Source organism: Notamacropus eugenii, chromosome 1 (genome assembly GCF_028372415.1).
Source record: "Notamacropus eugenii isolate mMacEug1 chromosome 1, mMacEug1.pri_v2, whole genome shotgun sequence".
Taxonomy (NCBI): Eukaryota; Metazoa; Chordata; class Mammalia; order Diprotodontia; family Macropodidae; genus Notamacropus; species Notamacropus eugenii.
Window position 1 is genome coordinate 442,092,016 of NC_092872.1, and position 17,397 is coordinate 442,109,412.

Consider the following 17,397-nt stretch of genomic DNA (forward strand, 5'->3'; position numbering starts at 1 on the left):
TTGGTGAGTTGGGGAATGTGTACCCCAAGCATGTGAAGGTTTCCCTTGGCAGAATGGGTGGATGAAAATAGTTTATTCCAACAGCCATGAAGGCAGCTGAAGCAGGGCACTGTGGAGTGCTCAGAACTTGGTCAGACACTGAAGATGCCAAGGTCATCCACTTCATCCCAGTCCATCACCAATTATCCTGACTTTTGTCTTGCCACTGGACTTCATTGAATCTGGAAGAGAGATTGGGGTTGAAGACTTAGTTTTTTAAATTTTTATTTATTCCTTTTTTTTTTTTTTGGTGAAGCAATCAGAATTAAGTGACTTGCCCAGGGTCACACAGCTAGTAAGTGTCAAGTATCTGAGGCCAAATTTGAACTCAGGTCCTCCTGACTCCAGGACCAGTGCTCTATCCAATTCACCCAGCTGTCTCTTGAAGCTGACGACTTTGTGCAACATTGCCTCACTTAAATCCAATTCACCCACAAGATATCACCCTATGATATCATTAGTTCATTTTGAAATGAAGGACAAACAATATATATGTACACATATACATGCATATATACCATACATACATAAATGATACATATGGAAGCTAGGTGACACAGTAGATAGAGTGCTGAGCTTGGAATCGGGAAGACTCATCTTCCTGAGTTCAAATCCAGCCTTAGATATTTACTAGCTCTGTGACCCTCGGCAAGTCACCTTACCCTCTTTGCCTCAGCTCTTCATCTGTATAATGAGCTGGAGAAGGAAATGGCATATCACTCTAGTGTCTTTGCCAAGAAAACCCAAAAATGGGGTCACAGAGAATCAGACACAACTGAAATGACTAAACAACAAAAATACATATATGGGAATGTGTATGTGTGTGTGTGTGTTTGTATGTATGTACATATGTATATCCACATCTATAGGCCAAAGACCAGGTTAGTTAAGTATGGAGAGGGCCTTCACCAAAGACTGGCCACTAGGTGAATTATTTGGATAAGGCAGCCCATGAAATAAAGAAAAATATGAGTCTGTCCTCGGTACTATATAGCTCTTCTGTAGTAACATTGGAAGGTGGCAGAAAAATGGCAGATGGTGCCAAGAATCTTACAGCTTTTAGATAGTCTACAAACATTAGTAACTGTTGGCACTCTAAATATGAAATCCTTATCCATTGACCAATGAGTCGACATATGGAACTAAGTCATATCAATATTGACATTCTTGCAATGAAGCCAAAAGATATAAGGAAATTGCACCTAAATAAAAGGAAGGCTCACAGGTTCTCCTTGGAAAGGCAGATGGTAAGTTAGTGTCATGATGCATCCAAAGGTAAGAAGAAATATAATTTTATGGGACAGTTGGTTGTCGTCTTACTTTACAGCAATGACTATGTAATGGACAGAAGCAAGAAGGTCATCATATAGAGGATAAAAAGAGAAATTCTATGAAGACATTGATGAGAGCCTCTAAATTAAGTCAATATATAAATTAATAATGGGCAACCTCAATGAAAAAGTAGGCATAGAAATGATGGTGAAAAATACATTGGAAAGCATGGTGTAAGATCAAAAAAATGAAAGAAGTCAAAGGCATGTGGGCTACACAGAAGCCCCATACATGTATATCATAAATACATTCTTCACAAAGAGAGATGGGAGATGCTAGATATGGCCATTACTAACATTACAAAATATCAAATTAATTGTATTAACAAGATAAAAAGTAACTCATTACTCACATTGGAATAACTTCCAAATCAGTTGTCTTTGTTAAGCTAATACGAAGGACAAAATCAACACTAAATTTTAAGAATTAAAATGAGAAATACAGCGATCAATTAAAATAATTCCAAGCTGACCTATTTAAACAGGCTATTGAAGTAGAACATAGGAAATGAATAAAATATTGGACATGAATATGAACTGTCATGATTCCCTACAGAAATTTTCTAAATCAATCATCATGAAAATGCCAATAGAATCTAATTCTAGTCACAGTCTCAGTCAAGAGTAACAGATAACAATTGGTGATAGAAGGATGTGCTACATTGGTTCCAGAAAAATATTAAGAGACCTTAAGGGAGACACCCATTATATTGTATGGATCTCGTCTGGAAACCATTAGGGAAAACAGAAACGAGTTGCACAGGATGAAAAGGAATGAATGGGTCCTGATCTGCTGCATTTAGGAATGCACATTTTTGAGGAAAGGCTAGACTCACTGAAATATACCTCTCCAGCTCTTTGGTGTTGGGTTTTGTTGTTGTTCAGTCATTTTCAGTTATGACTTACTCTTCATGACCCCATTAGGGGTTTTCTTGGCAAAGATACTGGAGTGGTTTACCATTTTCTTCTCCAGCTCATTTGACTGATGAGGAAACTGAGGTAAATAGGGTGCCCAGGGTCACACAGCTAGTAAGTGTCTGAGGCCAGATTTGAACTCAGGAAAATGAATCTTCCTGACTCCAGACTTAACACTCTAATTCACTGCACTACTGAGTTACCTTAAATTCTTTGTATCTCATGCTACACCTTGAACCCAGTGAGAAGTAGTCTGGTATAATTGAAAGAGTTCGAACCTGGGATGCGTAAGATTTTTCTTCTGGAGCTGTTCTCCAACTAATATGTTATGTGAACTTGAGCAAAGCATTTACCTTCTCTTTGACTTACATCTGAGGTTCTTAACTTGGAATCAGACAGTGGATAAATTTCAAAAGGGGATCCATGCAGTTGCAGGGAGGAAATAATTTTTGTTTCAATATTATTGATTTCCTTTGTAATTCTATGTATTTTATTTTATGCCTTGGAAAACATTCATCTGAGAAAGGATCAGTCCACAGGCTTCATCAGACAGCTAAAGAAGCAGTTAGAAACCCCCGATCTAGATAATCTTTTGTCCCTTCCAGTCCAACAACAGCTTTGAATTCTATAACTAGATGACCTCTATGATCCCTTCTGCTAAGCAATTAATAAATGTCCATTGAATTGAATTTGGAAAGGAGTTGTTCTCAGGACTCACACTTCACCCCTTTAAATGATGAGCTGACCGGAAAAATACTAATTTCTCTAAACAGCTGGTGCTCACTGGAGCATAGTGGCAGTTAGTTAGCCAGAGGAAGTACTAAAGAACTTTTCTGGGTAACAGATGGTTACCCAAGCACTGGACATATAATCATGCGGTCTCAGAGGCCATTTAGTCCAACCAGGGGTGTGCTGGAAACAGCTGTAACCAGAGCCATTGTTAAAATTTCAGTGTGAGCATTTGCACTTCCAAAATCAGCAAATTCTACAAATAAGGACTTGATTGATTTTTTTTTTGTTAATTTTGTTAAGAATGTGTTGGAGAAAATGTTAATAATGCAGATTCAACTTAAAAGTGTGTCATGAATACTTTTTTTTTTTTTGGCAAGCCAGTTGCTAAATATTTACCAGTATATTACTGAATCTAACCCATTCAGTCGTTTTTTACTCATGTCTGACTGTTCAGGACCCTATCTGAGGTTTTCTTGGCAAAAATACTGGTGTAATTTGCCATTTCATTTTACAGATGAGTAAACTGAGGCAAACAGGGTTAAGTGACTTGCTTAGGGTCACACACCATAGTCTAGGGATTCCCAGGGTCCTTGCCAATGGAATAAAAACCTGAAATAGGAGAAAAACATTTGCCATGCTGCCATGGATTTGAAACCAGGGCACTTAGGTTTGTATCTGAAGTCTGTGACTTGAGGCAGCTGCTAATTAGAGAGCACTGGGCTTAAAGTCGGGAATACCTGAGTTTAAATCCAGACTCAGGCACTTACTAGCTGTGTAACCCTGGACTTCTGTTCGCCTCAGTTTCTTTGACTGTAAAATTAGGGATAATAATAGTACCTATCTCACAGGGTTGTGAGATAATATTGGGGCAGTTAGCACAATACCTAGCATATAGTATATGCTATATAATAATAGTTAATCTTTATATAGCATGTACTACATGCCAGGCTCTGTGCCAAGTGCTTTCAGTTATTATCTAATTTGACCCCTACTTACTACCTCTAGGCTTCAGGCTCCTTCTCCTTAAGTGAAGGGGTTGGATTAGATCAAGTGTCTTAATTTTTTTTGGTTATGGACCCCTTTGGCAGCCTGCTGAAGCCTATGGACTGCTTCTCAGAATAAGGCTTTTAAATAATTTTAAATAATAAATTAAACAATTTTAGATAATCTTTAAATAAATTTAGAGAAAGAAATGCTAGTTGCCAGTTAGAAGGTGGTGAAAATAAAAGTTCACAGATTCACTGGTATCTATAAATAAGGCCCTTGCAGGGGGAGGAAGAGGAAGAGGTTCCCTTGTGGACTTCAGGCTGGGAGCTCTGGGGCTAATTGATCTCTTAAGTCCCTTCCTGCTTTCAAACTATGAGCTGTGGTGATAATCCATGACAGCCTATCAGCCAGAGCAGTTATTTCAGGGCATGTATAATCGTTTTTATTTTTTGTTTATACTTTAACATTCATTTTAAAGATTTTGAGTTACAAATTCTCTTCTTTCCTTCAGCCACTCCTCACTCTCAAAGTATGTATCATATTAAAAGATGTAAATACTACTTAAAACTTTATAACTCAACATTTATTGAAAGCCTAGTACTTCCCACAATGCTCTCTGCCAGGTGCAGGTCAAGTTGAAGCAAATATTATGTCTTCTTTTTCTCTGTTCCCCTCAGTGTACAGCACAGTGATGAGATATATGGTGGCTGTTCAGTTGTTTCAGTTGTGTCTGACTCTTCGTGACTCCATTTGGGTCACCCCATTTGCCATTTCCTTCTTCAGCTCATTTTACAATGAGGAGCTGAGGCAAGTAGGATTATATGGTAGAAATGTATGGCAGGCACTCATTAATTAGGATTTTACACTCATAACATGTTAGAACTGGGAGAGACTTAAAACATAGAATGTTAGAATACTAAAACTGGAAGAGACTTTAGAGCCCAGAATGATAGAGTTAGAAGGGACTTTAAGGGAGAATATTAAAATATCAGAAGTGGAAAGGACCTCAGAACATAAAATGTTAGAGTTGAGAGGGGCCTCAGCAATCCCTTCGTTTTAAAGGTAAGGAAACTGAACCCTGGAGGAATGAAATGACTTGGTTAAGGTCACACATTTGATTAGTGGTAAAGCTGGGACCAGAGCCCAAGTCTCCTGGCCCTAGTCTAGCACTTTGCCCTCGATTCTGCTACCTGCCTTCTTCAGTTTTTTTAGTCTTGGGTTTGCAGATGACAGTTAATTCTGTGCTGATATTTACTGGGATGTTTATTGGGACAATTTCTACTTTGTACATACTGGAAATGTTTGTTGAATTGAATTGGAGGGCATTTTTGTTTAGCTGCATTTCCATCTTGTGCTGCCCTGTGGTAACGCTTTGGTCTCAGGCTTTTGCTGTTGATCTCCTGGCTCACGTATCCATCTCCCAGCATTACTTTCTTCTTGGGGTTTTTACTCTCCCTAAAAATGGACACTGTACTTCCACTTCAACCTTCCTCCAGTTCACTGCTCCATGTACCTAGTTCAGCCCCTCTTGCCTGAGATGGATCAGACACAAGCTTTGTTTTACACTTTACTGGCAAAGTCTGTACAATGTAGCCCAGGGAAATCATTTTCAAGATAAATCCTAATTTGTGGAATGTCCTTTTGCAATATTCAGAATCATAAAACCATAGAATGTCAAATTGAAAGAGATCTTAGTAAATACCAGGGGTCAAACTCTCCTAATAATACAGATGAGGAAACCAAGGCCTAAGAGGTAAAATGACTTCTCTAAGATTACACAGGATGTCAGTGGCAGAACTGTGAGTTAAACACACATCTGATGTCTATTTCAGAACTTTGTCCACTGCCTTTTTTTCTATTATTCAAGGAAAAAAAATTAATCTGGTCATGGAAAATGGGTTTCCTGTTTAAGGTTTTAAAAATTGCTTCTTCCTGAAGAAAATCTTTTCCTGAAGTGATGACCCTTGATGCTCCCTCACTATTACTGTCTTTTTCATTATCTTCCCTCTGCTCTTTACTCTTGCCCAGCCCTGCCTAATGCCATGAAGTTGTGAGCATGTCATATCTATTTAAGACCTCACCTCAGTGGGTTATTTATAGGACTGAGTTGATAAACTAGTTACTAGGACAGTGAAGAGATATGGAGCTAACAGCAGAGTATTTCTCAGTATATGAGTCTGGGTGGGTTGTTGGCAGGTTCTTTGAAAGAAATGAGGAATAGAGGCCACTGGACTGTGACATCCCCCATCAATGCCACTCCTGGTCACATTACCACTTCTCTCTGCTTGGAAAGAAATTAAGCAACAGCAGAGGAAGTAAGTATTGGGGATCCTGTTGCTTGGGTGAGTAATAGGGGAATCTGCTGGGTGGGGAAGAAAACCCTCGTTCTGCCGCCCGCGGTCACACAGCTAGTCAGTGCTGGAGCTTGGCCACAAATCCAAGTCTTCTGAACTCTGGTCACTATGTCATAGGAGTGCCCAGCCATTAACACCTATTTCCAGAGAGAATTTTCAGAAATGGAGTAGTGGGAGAGACTATGAGGTATGGTGGAAAGAGCTCTGGATTTGGGAGTCAGAGAAGGCACAAATCCCATCTTTTCTACTTATTACTAGTGTAAGTCACAAACTCTCTAGGCCTCAGTTTTTCCATCTGTAGAATGAAGAGGTTGAACTCTGAGGTTCTCTGAACTTGTAAGCAATGCCAGATTTGTTAGAAGAAGTGTACAGTCACTCAAGAGGACTACTTTGGAGGGTGACACTCATTTGGATCATAGGCAGTTTATGGAAAGGATTCTTAACTTAGAGTTCACAGGTGGAGTTCTTTGAACTAAGTCTCTGAACTTAGATGTGAAAAATGTTACATTTTCATTTCTACTAAACTTTAATCTGAAATTTAACATTTCCTACAAGTTATGAATTTTTTAAAAAACAACTCATCATTATTGTGAAAAGGGGTCCACAACACAAAAAATGGTTAAGAAGCCCTGCTATATGGTTACATTAGCATAGGAGAATCAGTTCAATAGGAAATTTGAACAACTAAAGCTCTGGGGCATCCGATTTCCCAATAAACCCAGGTTGTAACTCCATGGGGTTGTTTCTCATCAGTATGACTGTGAACACTGGGCTGGAAGCATTGCTCTTCCAAAAGCTTGTGGTTTCAGGTTGTTGAGCTGTCTCTCTCAGGGGCTGAAGAGAGATGGTGGTCAAGGCAGTGTTGGTGGTTTGACCTGCCTGAAACAAGCCACCTCCAGTCTTTCTCCCTGTGTAAAGAGTACTCAGGCCCAGAACTCCTTGTTAGGTTTATACGAGAATTCACAGCTTGTTCCGTGTCACATGGATTTGAGATCACAGTGTATTCTCGCATGAGATGATGGGACATCTGATCTCCAGAAGAATGGTTAAGATTTCTGTCATGCCACATATTAGCTGATGCTTGTGGCCTCTTTGCAAAGGTATCCAAGGTCACCACAGAAGCACAAAAATCATAAAATTTAAGAGTCACAAGAGGCTGTCTATTCCACCCTACACTTACAAGGAATCCCCAGACTGTCTCCCTTTCTCAGTAGTCATTCTTCCTGTTATCTAACAACAAATCCAGCTGCACCAACTCCAGTGGGGTGGGGCTTGCCCCTCTGAGGAAACTCACTTTCCAGAACCCGGTCTAAGCTGCCGAGTCCTTTGTTGTGAGCCTTTTTTTTTTCATTCCTTTTCAGTAGGCTTACCCTTTAGTGCCTCTTATGACTAAGTTTTCCTGACATTTGAGAAGAAGAAGCATTTTTATAACTTCTCTTTCTTCTGGTTACAAAAATATAAGCCAAATACAAGTTCCTTGATGCTCTAGGGAAGCAGGGGGTGAATTCAATTATTCATTCACCAAACATTAGTAAATATGAAGATAAAAGTCAGTCTCTGGCCTTAAAAAGGAAACAGAATCATGTAAGAAAAGGTACAAACATATGCCAAGTAATTTCTGGAGTAACTGTAGTAGTAATTTAGAGCATCAAAATAGGTTTCCTGAAAGAAGGAAGGGGTGTTGGACCAGAAGTCAAGGTTCAAATCCTAGAACTGTTATTTAGTATCTGTGTGAGCTCAGGTAAGTTATTAATGTCCTCTCTGGGCCTCAGTTCCTGAATCTATAAAATGAACCTTTACATCAGATGTTCTCTAAGGTTCCATGTTCTAGCTCTAGGATTCCAGTTCTAGGTTTCTGTTTTAAAGTGGTTTTCAATTTTTTCCATGTTTTGTGTTCTAATATTCTATGTTCTATAAGGTTCCTTCCAGCTCAGATATTCTGTGATTATATAATATTATGATCTTTCCTTTAAATATTTTGTCTTTTCCCAGTTGGGTTCTTCAGTCTCCCCAAGCTTCTTGTCCCCGCTCCCCTCCCTTTCAAAGTATTGTTAATACACACACGCATTATATGTATATATGTGTATGTATTTATATGTCTATACTCATAATTCTTACTGTGTGTACATGGTATGTACATGTGAGCAGATGGGTGAGGACACCAGCCACATCATTTATAAGCTGCGGTTTGAACAACTTTTCTCTCCCTTTAAAAAGAAGTGGAGTTATTTTTTCCCTTCACTTTGCCCACTCTACCCCCTGCTGGCCATTTTTGGTAAATAGCGGCTGCTCGGATCGCCGTAAGACAAGAGGAAGTTTTTAAAAATGGGCAAACTTCTCTTTCCAAACCAGCTAGGGAAAGTTGTCAGAAAGTCAGCCATTTGTCCAGTTCAGATACTAATCTGGTCAGGGGAAGAATAGGGGTGGGGTATATGTGTGTGTGTGTGTGTGTGTGTGTGTGTGTGTGTGTGTGTGTGTGTGTGTGTGTGTGTGTGTGTGTGTGGTTGTGGGGAGGGGGTAGACCAGCTAAAGTGCCATTTTTGTTTTCTTTTTTTCAAGTGTAACAGTAAGGTCTGTGCTTTGGTTTGGGAGATGAGCCATGCTTTCCTTTTAAGCCCAGATAGTTCCCTATTATTGGCTCCGCTAAGGTTGACGCCCATGCTGAGTCCTGCTTGGAGAGAATCAGAATGTCTCCATTCCACAGGCTGACTCCAGAGAGCCTGTTTGGAAATGCTTGTGGATAGGCCTGAAGCTAGGAAATGGATCCTCTTGGTCTTAAGCCCATTCCTTCCACTTTCATGCTTTTCCCTCCCCAGATTGACTCTTTCTTCTCCAGGACCTGGGTCAGTGATGAGAAGAGGTAGGAAGGGAAATGGGTGAGCCCTGAGGCCAGGGTGCAATTGTCCCAGCTCTCAAACCAGCAAAGAGACAGAGCAAAACTAGGAACTACAAGGAGATAAATTTCTGCCCAATAGAAGGAAGCCCCCACCCAGCATACTGGGTGAACCCCCTGTGGAGGTACAGAACTAGGGCTAGAATTGAGGTTTACATAGAATGAAAAGGCACAGATTGGTGGTGATTTGCACCATTGGGTGAGATCCACTGAGGAGCTGAAGTATAAGAATTTCCTAACAATTAGCATTGCCAAATAAAATAGTGAGTTTCCCATCCCAGGCAGTCTTCCAACAGTAGCTGAATGACCAGTTGTTGAGGGTAACATAAAAAGGATTCTTGCTTAGGTACAGGTTGGACTTATATCCTCAAAAATATTGTCTGTACCAGACCTTTGTCCCCCACGTAAATTCCTTAAGGGTGGAGACGATCTGTCTCACTTTGGACTTTATATCTATAGTGCCTAGCATAGTGCTTGGAATGTATTAGGTACTTAATAAATGTTTATTGAATGATTGATACATAACCTCCAAGTTCCATTCCAACTCTAAGATTCCATGATCTTTGCTTTTAAGGGAAAGGGACATGGAAACAGATAGTGGAAAGAATAACTTAAATTAAAAGGGGCCACCCAACCTGCTCGATTCAATTAAACAACAGCAAAACCACAAAGCAGGGAGTGTTTCATTTTTGTCTTCTTATGCTCAGCACGGTGCCTTAACTTGGTAGGTACTTAACAAAACCTTGATGAATTGAATAGGAAGGCACCATACTAGGCACTGGGAATACACACACACACACACACACACACACACACACACACACACACACACACACAGAGCCAATAAATCAATAAACATTTATTAAGCACCTCCTATGTATCAGCCACTCTGGTAAGTGCTATGGATACAAAAAGATGCAAAAGACAGTTCCTGCCCCTCATAATCTAATGAGGGAGACAACATGCAAGCAAATGTATACAAATAAGCTATGTACAGAAAAAACAGGAAATCATTAACAGAAGGAAGTCACAAGAATTAAGAGGAGTTAGGGAAGGCTTTCTGGAGAAGATAGGATTTTGACACAGTCCCTGCTCCCAGAGTTTGTAGTGTAGATTAGGGAACTTTGGTTTGTAGTGGTATGACAAATGAAGAGTCCAAGATACATAATTTCTGGGTAAGTAGTAATAATCACTTTTATTAATTATAGCTAGTAGATAATTCATAAAATGATGGTCATTTGGCTTTCTCTCCTAATTCAAAGACAATCGTGGAGGTGCTCAATGCTTATATGCTGATGGAAGAACAGCAGGCAGAAATAAATTATGATTGGTTAACTATTAATGAGAGAATGAATACTATAATGAGAAGTGGGTCAATTCTAATGGGGGGCTGGGGACAAGACTTTGATCATGTCAGTTGTGGACAAAGAGAGATTCCTTTCAAGCCAGATCACTCCTGCCTGGGACAATCTATACAAAAGGATCTGTCCTCTTCCTGGTCAATGAACAATTAACAATGGCGGGGTAAGAATTCCACCTAGATAGGTTGGTCTGAGTGGGATGAATTCTTTGGCAAGGGTCAGAAATGCCCATGAGAGACTGGGCTTTGAATAAGGAAGTAGAAAGGAAAAAAATCTGGCTCCCTCTCTCATATTAATTGGTTATTAAGATAGAAGAAAAACAATCATGTCTCTTACTGGACACAGCTTGATCCTGGAGTCAGGGAAATCTGAGTTCAAAACCAGCCTCAGACATTTGCTAGCTGTGTGACCCTGGGTAAGCCACTTAACCTCTGTTTGCCTCAGTTTCCTCATCTGTAAAATGGAAATAATAATAATACTCACCTCCCAGGGTCACTGTGAGGACCAAAGGAGATAGTAACTGTAAAACACTTAGCACAGTTCCTGGCACATAGCAAGTGCTATATATATATTACTAATTACTGTGGCATGTACACAGATAAAAATCGTGCACACATAATTAAGGGCGTATATAGATAAATAAATGCAAATGCTATAAGACGTTCACAGAAAGAAGGATTTTTCCAGCTGGGGAGATCAGGAAAGGCTTTGTGAAGGGGATGGCATTGCAATTCAATGGGTCTTGCTTCTGCCACCATCTACTTTAATTTCACTGTAATTTTGGCTCCTCCTATAATTATTTTAACCAGTAATTATTCTTAGAGATAGTCACAGATTGAAATGACTTTCTTAATTTAGGATTCAATGCTCCCAGAGCTGTTAATCACTCACCTGGCTTCCACAAATAAAGGACTGTCTTTACAGTTTCTTCAGACCCTTTTACTGCTTTCCTGAAAAGTGAATTCATCTTGAAGCAACTGAAGCAACAGAAGTTTCTTCACAGACTAACTGGCCTAACATTTCCTATTTAGAAGCATGCCTTTGTAAAGTTTCCATGTGATTATAAATGGTGGAATGATTCTCCAGGACAAATAATAAGAATAACTACTCACATTTCTGTGGTCTTGCGAGCTTTGCAAGGAACCCCCCCACCCTTCTCTGTCTCTCTCTGTATCTCCCCTACCCTCACCCTGCCCCCAATACTTTGAAATAGGCAGTTAGGTAGCAATATTAATTCTTGTTTCCAATGCCTTTCCAGACCCTGAGCAAAAGCAACTTATTTCTTCTCTCTGGGTCTCAAAGTTCTCCTCCTTGGTGGAATGAGGGAGTTAGATAAGACAATTTCTAAGGAACCTTCTAGTCACCTGTGACCTCTCTGATATAGCTGGTAAGTGTCAAAACTTTGATTTGTATTTAGATCAACCATAGATGTACAGATACAAAGCACCTAGGCCATAATAGACTCACAGATTTAGTCCTGGAAGTGCCCTTCAAGGCATTCAAGTTGGATTTCTTTATTTTACAGATGAGGAAATTGGGGCACAGGGCAGTTAAGTGACTTGCAGTCACAAAGGAGGTCTATATATATATATGTAGATCTGACCAAGGCCTTTGACACTGTTAGTCATGAGGGCTTATGGAAAATTATGTCAAAATTTGGTTGCCCAGAGAGGTTCATCAGTATTGGATGTCAGTTTCATGACTGCATGCTTGCCTGGGTTCTGGATGGTGGACAATGCTCTTCTGTCTTCCCAGTCATCAATGGAGTGAAACAGGGCTGTGTGTGCTTGCTCCCATGCTTTTTAGAATAATGTTTTTCAGCCATGTTGTCAAAGGCTTTTAGAGAGAATGAACACAGCATCAAAGTCAGATTCTTCAATTTGAAAAGGCTATAAGCCAAGACCAAAGTAGAGGGAGTGTTGGTGCATCTAAGTAGTTACAAAGGTAGAGTAAATACCAGAAGTGGGAATTGTACTTGGGTTGTCATGACTCCAAGTGTCATGATCATTCCAGTGAGTTCCCCAGCTTTGCTGAATCCCTCTGTGATACAGTGTGATTTCCATGAAAACATACAGTTCTAGATACAGATTTTATTTAGCGCCCAACTGTGAAGATATTTATCTCACGGGGTCATAGATCTTCAGATCTAAGTGAGTTTAGTGAGCAACTAGGCTAATTGCCTAGTTTTATAGATTGAGAAACTGAGGCCTCAGAGAGGGCAGTGACTTGCTATAGGTCAGAGACAGATTTCCACTCTCCCAATCCTCAGTCTCTCTCACTAGGATACTGGGTTCCGCTGGAGGATCTTGGAACCTGCTAACTGGCTATAGCTGGTGTAAGTAACCCTGTCTGATACTTGAAATGCAGTTAAGTTTTAGGCCCTAGAAGCCTCCTTTCTCAATCTGGAATGTAAGGATGTGGGGGCTGGAAAGGTCAGGAAGTCCCAAACACCTGAATCAGCAGAATAGAATTAGCCAGATCTGGAAGCTTCCAGGGGAAATCATTGAACCAGGCAAGTTCTTACATGTTCTCTGAGGAAACAAGTCTGGCTTGGAAAGAGACCTCAGCTAATGTCTCCACCCTGTCCCCATTTTCAAAATGTAAGAGACTCTAGTCTGGTTTGGGGGGGGAGTGTCACCCCTCACCTGTACCCTGGCATTCTCAGGGTGCTAACTCCTACCAAGCCCCACTTTCCACTTCTCCCAGAATGCTAGAAGCAGGAATGAGTAGAACAGTCATCCCTTGTAGACCCTTCCTAGGTAAGCTAGATGGGTCCCCAGGGAGCTTGTGAGGGGTGGGGGTGTGTGTGTGTTGGGAAAGGGAGGGAGATGGGTGAGAGGCTGGGTGGCTGGCTGAGCATGGAGAAAGGGGAATGAGGAAATAAAACCTGCTAATGTTTACTGACCATGGTGATCCTAATTAGCTAATGCCCCCCCCCCCCTTTCCTCTTTCTCCAGGGTCAGTTCCCAAGTAGGTGGAGGGGAAATAAATAAACAACTGAAAAATAAGAAACTCTTGGCTGGGCATTTCAGAAAAGGCTTCCTGTTAGCAAAATTCTGGCAAGGGAATATCAGAAACAATAACACAAATTATCACAGCTCATGTTTCCATGAAACTTTATGACTCAACAACAATCAGTGGCTCTTCGTTCTGTCACTCTTTAAGACTTTCTTCAAAACAACTCCGAGAAGGAGGCAACGGGATTATCTTTGTTCTTGATTTTACAGAGAAGGGAACTGAGGCTGAAAGATCATATAATCATAGGTTTTTCATTCAACAAATATTTATGAAGTGCCATTTATATCCTAGGCACTATGTTAAGGATTGGAGATTATAAAGATAAAACCAAACAGCCTTTGACTTCAGGGAGCTTCTTACATCCAAAGGATCTTAGAGAACGTCCAGTTAGGCTCCATCATTTGACAAAGGAGGAAACTTTGGTTGAGAGAGAGTCTAGTGATTTGCTTAGGGTTACAAAGAGCCAGAATTTAAGCCTGGGTTTTCCATTAAGCCTTTTCTATATTTTCCTGAGGTCTCTGAATGGCACAACCAGGCCTGAAACTCTCAGGCTTCTGACATCACATTCACTGTTCATTCTATTACAAAAATGTAATAATAAATAAATATATAATAATGCTATTACTGAAGGCTCTTCCCAGGAAAGTCAGAAAATATGATGGTTGTAGGCCATCTTCCTGGGAAAGCAAAAGTATTTCCTTGTATTATTTTCACCTTTACATTCTTAGCATCTCTCCTGCATAGGACAGGGGGAGGACTTTTCTTTCCACTCAGCAGTTATTGAAACTGAGATCCAGATAACCGAAGTAATCATCGTTATAACTGGCATATAGCACTTTAAAATTTGCAAACACTCAAGCTCTATAACAACCCTATGAGACAGGCACAGTGGGTAATAGCCCCACTTTACTGATAAGGAAACAAAAAGGTTAAATGACACCCATGGTCCTATAACAAGAAAGTGTCAAAGGCATGATTTGAAAAAGGTGATTAGTTGATGGGGCTGAGAAATCAGCTTCAGAATTAGGAAGACCTAAACTTAGGTTCAATTTGACACATACCTTTTGTGTGAAAGGAGGCATTAAATTGTTTAAACTCCCAGTGCTCCAGACAACTTTCTAAGCCTAAGAGTTGCAGAACAGGTGTTGATTTGTATTAATAAAGAGAGTTTCCTCCTTGAGAGTTCCTATAGTAATGAAATCACAGATCCAGTAGAAGGAAAAAAACCAATAATTCATCATCACTAGCACAGTAACTCTCAAGCTAATGGCCTAGAGACAAAATATGTGATCTCTTTTGCCCTGTCCCCCATCCTCCAGACAAAGCAGTCCAAAGAGCAGTTCACTGAGCAAATTCTCAGTAGCTAGGGAAGAGGGAGGTTGGGTAGAGTTGAGTCAGTTCTAAGAATGTGAAGAATACTTTGGAAATGATCATTGTATTGGCCTTCCATCCCGATTTTCCTTTTTTCTCCAACCCTACACTCGAAATCATTTTGACATCACCTGTCAACTGTACACACACACAAACACACACACACACACACACACACACACACTTCTCTCCTTTGCTCCATTCATTGGACCTTCTCCCAAACTCTGTAACACAAGTTAGAGAGTTTGTACCCTTGGTCCTTCCCATCTCTTCTCTTTCTCTAATTTCTTTTTAAATTTTTATTCCTATTCTTTTTTTGTTTTTATGTCATCACAATCATTTCCGAATCTATCCCCTTACCTCCCAATTTCCCTCCCAACAAGCTACCTCTTGTTAAAAAGGAAAAAAAAGATTTTAAAAGAAAGGGAGAAAAGGGGCCATTTCTGTAAAACCAATTAATGCTTGAGTTCATCAACAAATATTTACTGAGCAGTGTTTAGAGAAGACAACATAGCACAGTCTAAAGAGCACTTGAGTCCAACCATTCTAGATATCACTTGGGAATTATGCAAGAAAAGAAGGTAAACTGTGACTCATTAGCCTTTGATCCAGAAAGTGGGCTTGTACCCCAGGGAAATCAAAGAAACAAAGATCTAATATATACCAGAATTCTTAGGTGCTTAAAACTAGAGCTGGGAGAGACCATTAAATTTAATAGGCATTTATTAAGTACCTACTATGTGCTAGACATTAAATACAAAAACAAACATGAAACATTCTTTTAGAGGGAAACAGCATGAATGTAGGCAATTCAAAATATATACAAAGTGATTTCTGATGGGAGGACACTAGCTAGAATTGTGGTAGGGAATAAGGATAATTTTAGTGTAGTGTGCTACATGAGCTGAGCTTTGAAGGAAGCTAGGGATTCTATGAGGCCAAGGTGAGGAAGAAATGGATTCTAGGTTTCATAAAGTCAGGTTCAGCAATGGAATGTCCTATATGGACTACAGTAAACTAGTCATTCTGTTTGGAATGTAAGTTGTGTGAAGGAGTACAATATGCCACATACCTGGAAAGGTAGGCAAGAGCCAGATTATGAAGGACTTTAAAAGCCAGAGGAGTTGGCATTTTTCCTAGAGGCAATTGGGAGCCACTGGAACTTCTAGAGTAGAAGAGTGACCTGTGTTTAGGAATATCACTTTGAATGAGTAGATTTAGGAGAACTGTTGTACACAGTAACAGTAATATTGTATGATGATCAACTGTGAATGAGTTAACTCTTCTCAGCAACACAATGATCTAAGACAATTCCAAAAGACTCATGATGAAACATGCTTTCCACCTCCAGAGAAAGAATTGATGGAGTCTGAATATAGATTGAATCATACTTTTTTCCTTGTGTGTGTGGTTGTGGTTGTATTTTTTTATTTTTGTTTTCTTTTGCAACGTGCCTGATCTGGAAATATGTTTTGCATGACTGCACATGTATAACCTATATCAAATTGCTTGCTTTCTTAAGGTGGGGGGAGGAGAGGGTGGGAGGGATGAAGGGAAAGAGAGTATTTGGAACTCAAAATTTTAAAAAACAAATGTTAAAAAATGTTTTTACATAAAATATTAAGAAAATGAAATATCACTTTGGCAACCATGTGGAGCATGGATTATTGGAGAAAAGAGGCAGGAAGTTTAATTAGGTGACTATTACAACAATCCAAACAAGAGATAAAGGTCTGAACTAGGATGGTGGCCATGTGAGCAAAGAAAAGGGGATGAATGTGAGAGATATTGGTGAGGCAGAATTCACAAGAGTGACAACTATTTGAATGTCAAGGGTGGGGAAAAGGTCAAGCATGATTCTGAGATTAGGAACATGGATGACTAGAAGAATGTTGGTCCCCACTGTAAAGTAGTGAAGTTAGGAAGAGATACTTTGTTTTTTGAAGGTGGGATAGAGACACAATGAGTTCTATTCTAGACATGTTGAGTTTGAGATGCCCATAGCATATTAATTTAGAGATGTCTGATAAGCATTTGATGATGTAGGAGAGATTGAGGAGACGGATTGGACCTGCATAGATAAGTCTGTATGTTATTTGTATGGGATTGATAGTTAAAGCTATGGTAGTTGATGAGATCACCTAGAGAAAATTTGGAGATAGAAGAGAAGAGAGCCCAGGACAGAACCCTGAGTATTGTATACCCACACATGGGGATAGGATAAGAATGATAATCTGTAAAGGATACTAAGAAGGAGATGCTGACAGGAAGGAGGAGAAGCAAGAGAGAAGAGTGATAAAAATCCAGGGAGGAGAAGATGTGTAGGAGAAAGGGGTGACCAACAGTATCAAATGATGTAGAGAGGTTAAGAAAGTGACAAGGACTGAGAAAACACT

General features: G+C 39.9%; 1 protein-coding gene across 5 annotated transcripts in view; it reads left to right on the forward strand.

Moving 5' to 3' along the window:
* Nucleotides 1–17,397, forward strand: part of GSN (gelsolin) — a 71,452-nt gene that overhangs the window by 18,867 nt on the left and 35,188 nt on the right. Inside the window, exons 2-3 of one of the 5 annotated variants that reach the window (XM_072631792.1) lie at nt 6,201–6,319; nt 11,871–11,999. The exons of 2 other annotated variants lie outside the window; for them this stretch is intronic. The gene's annotated coding sequence lies outside the window, so the exon portion shown is untranslated. The remainder of the gene's footprint in view (nt 1–6,200; nt 6,320–11,870; nt 12,000–17,397) is intronic. 2 more of the 5 variants (XM_072631791.1, XM_072631793.1) reach the window with 2 other exon arrangements.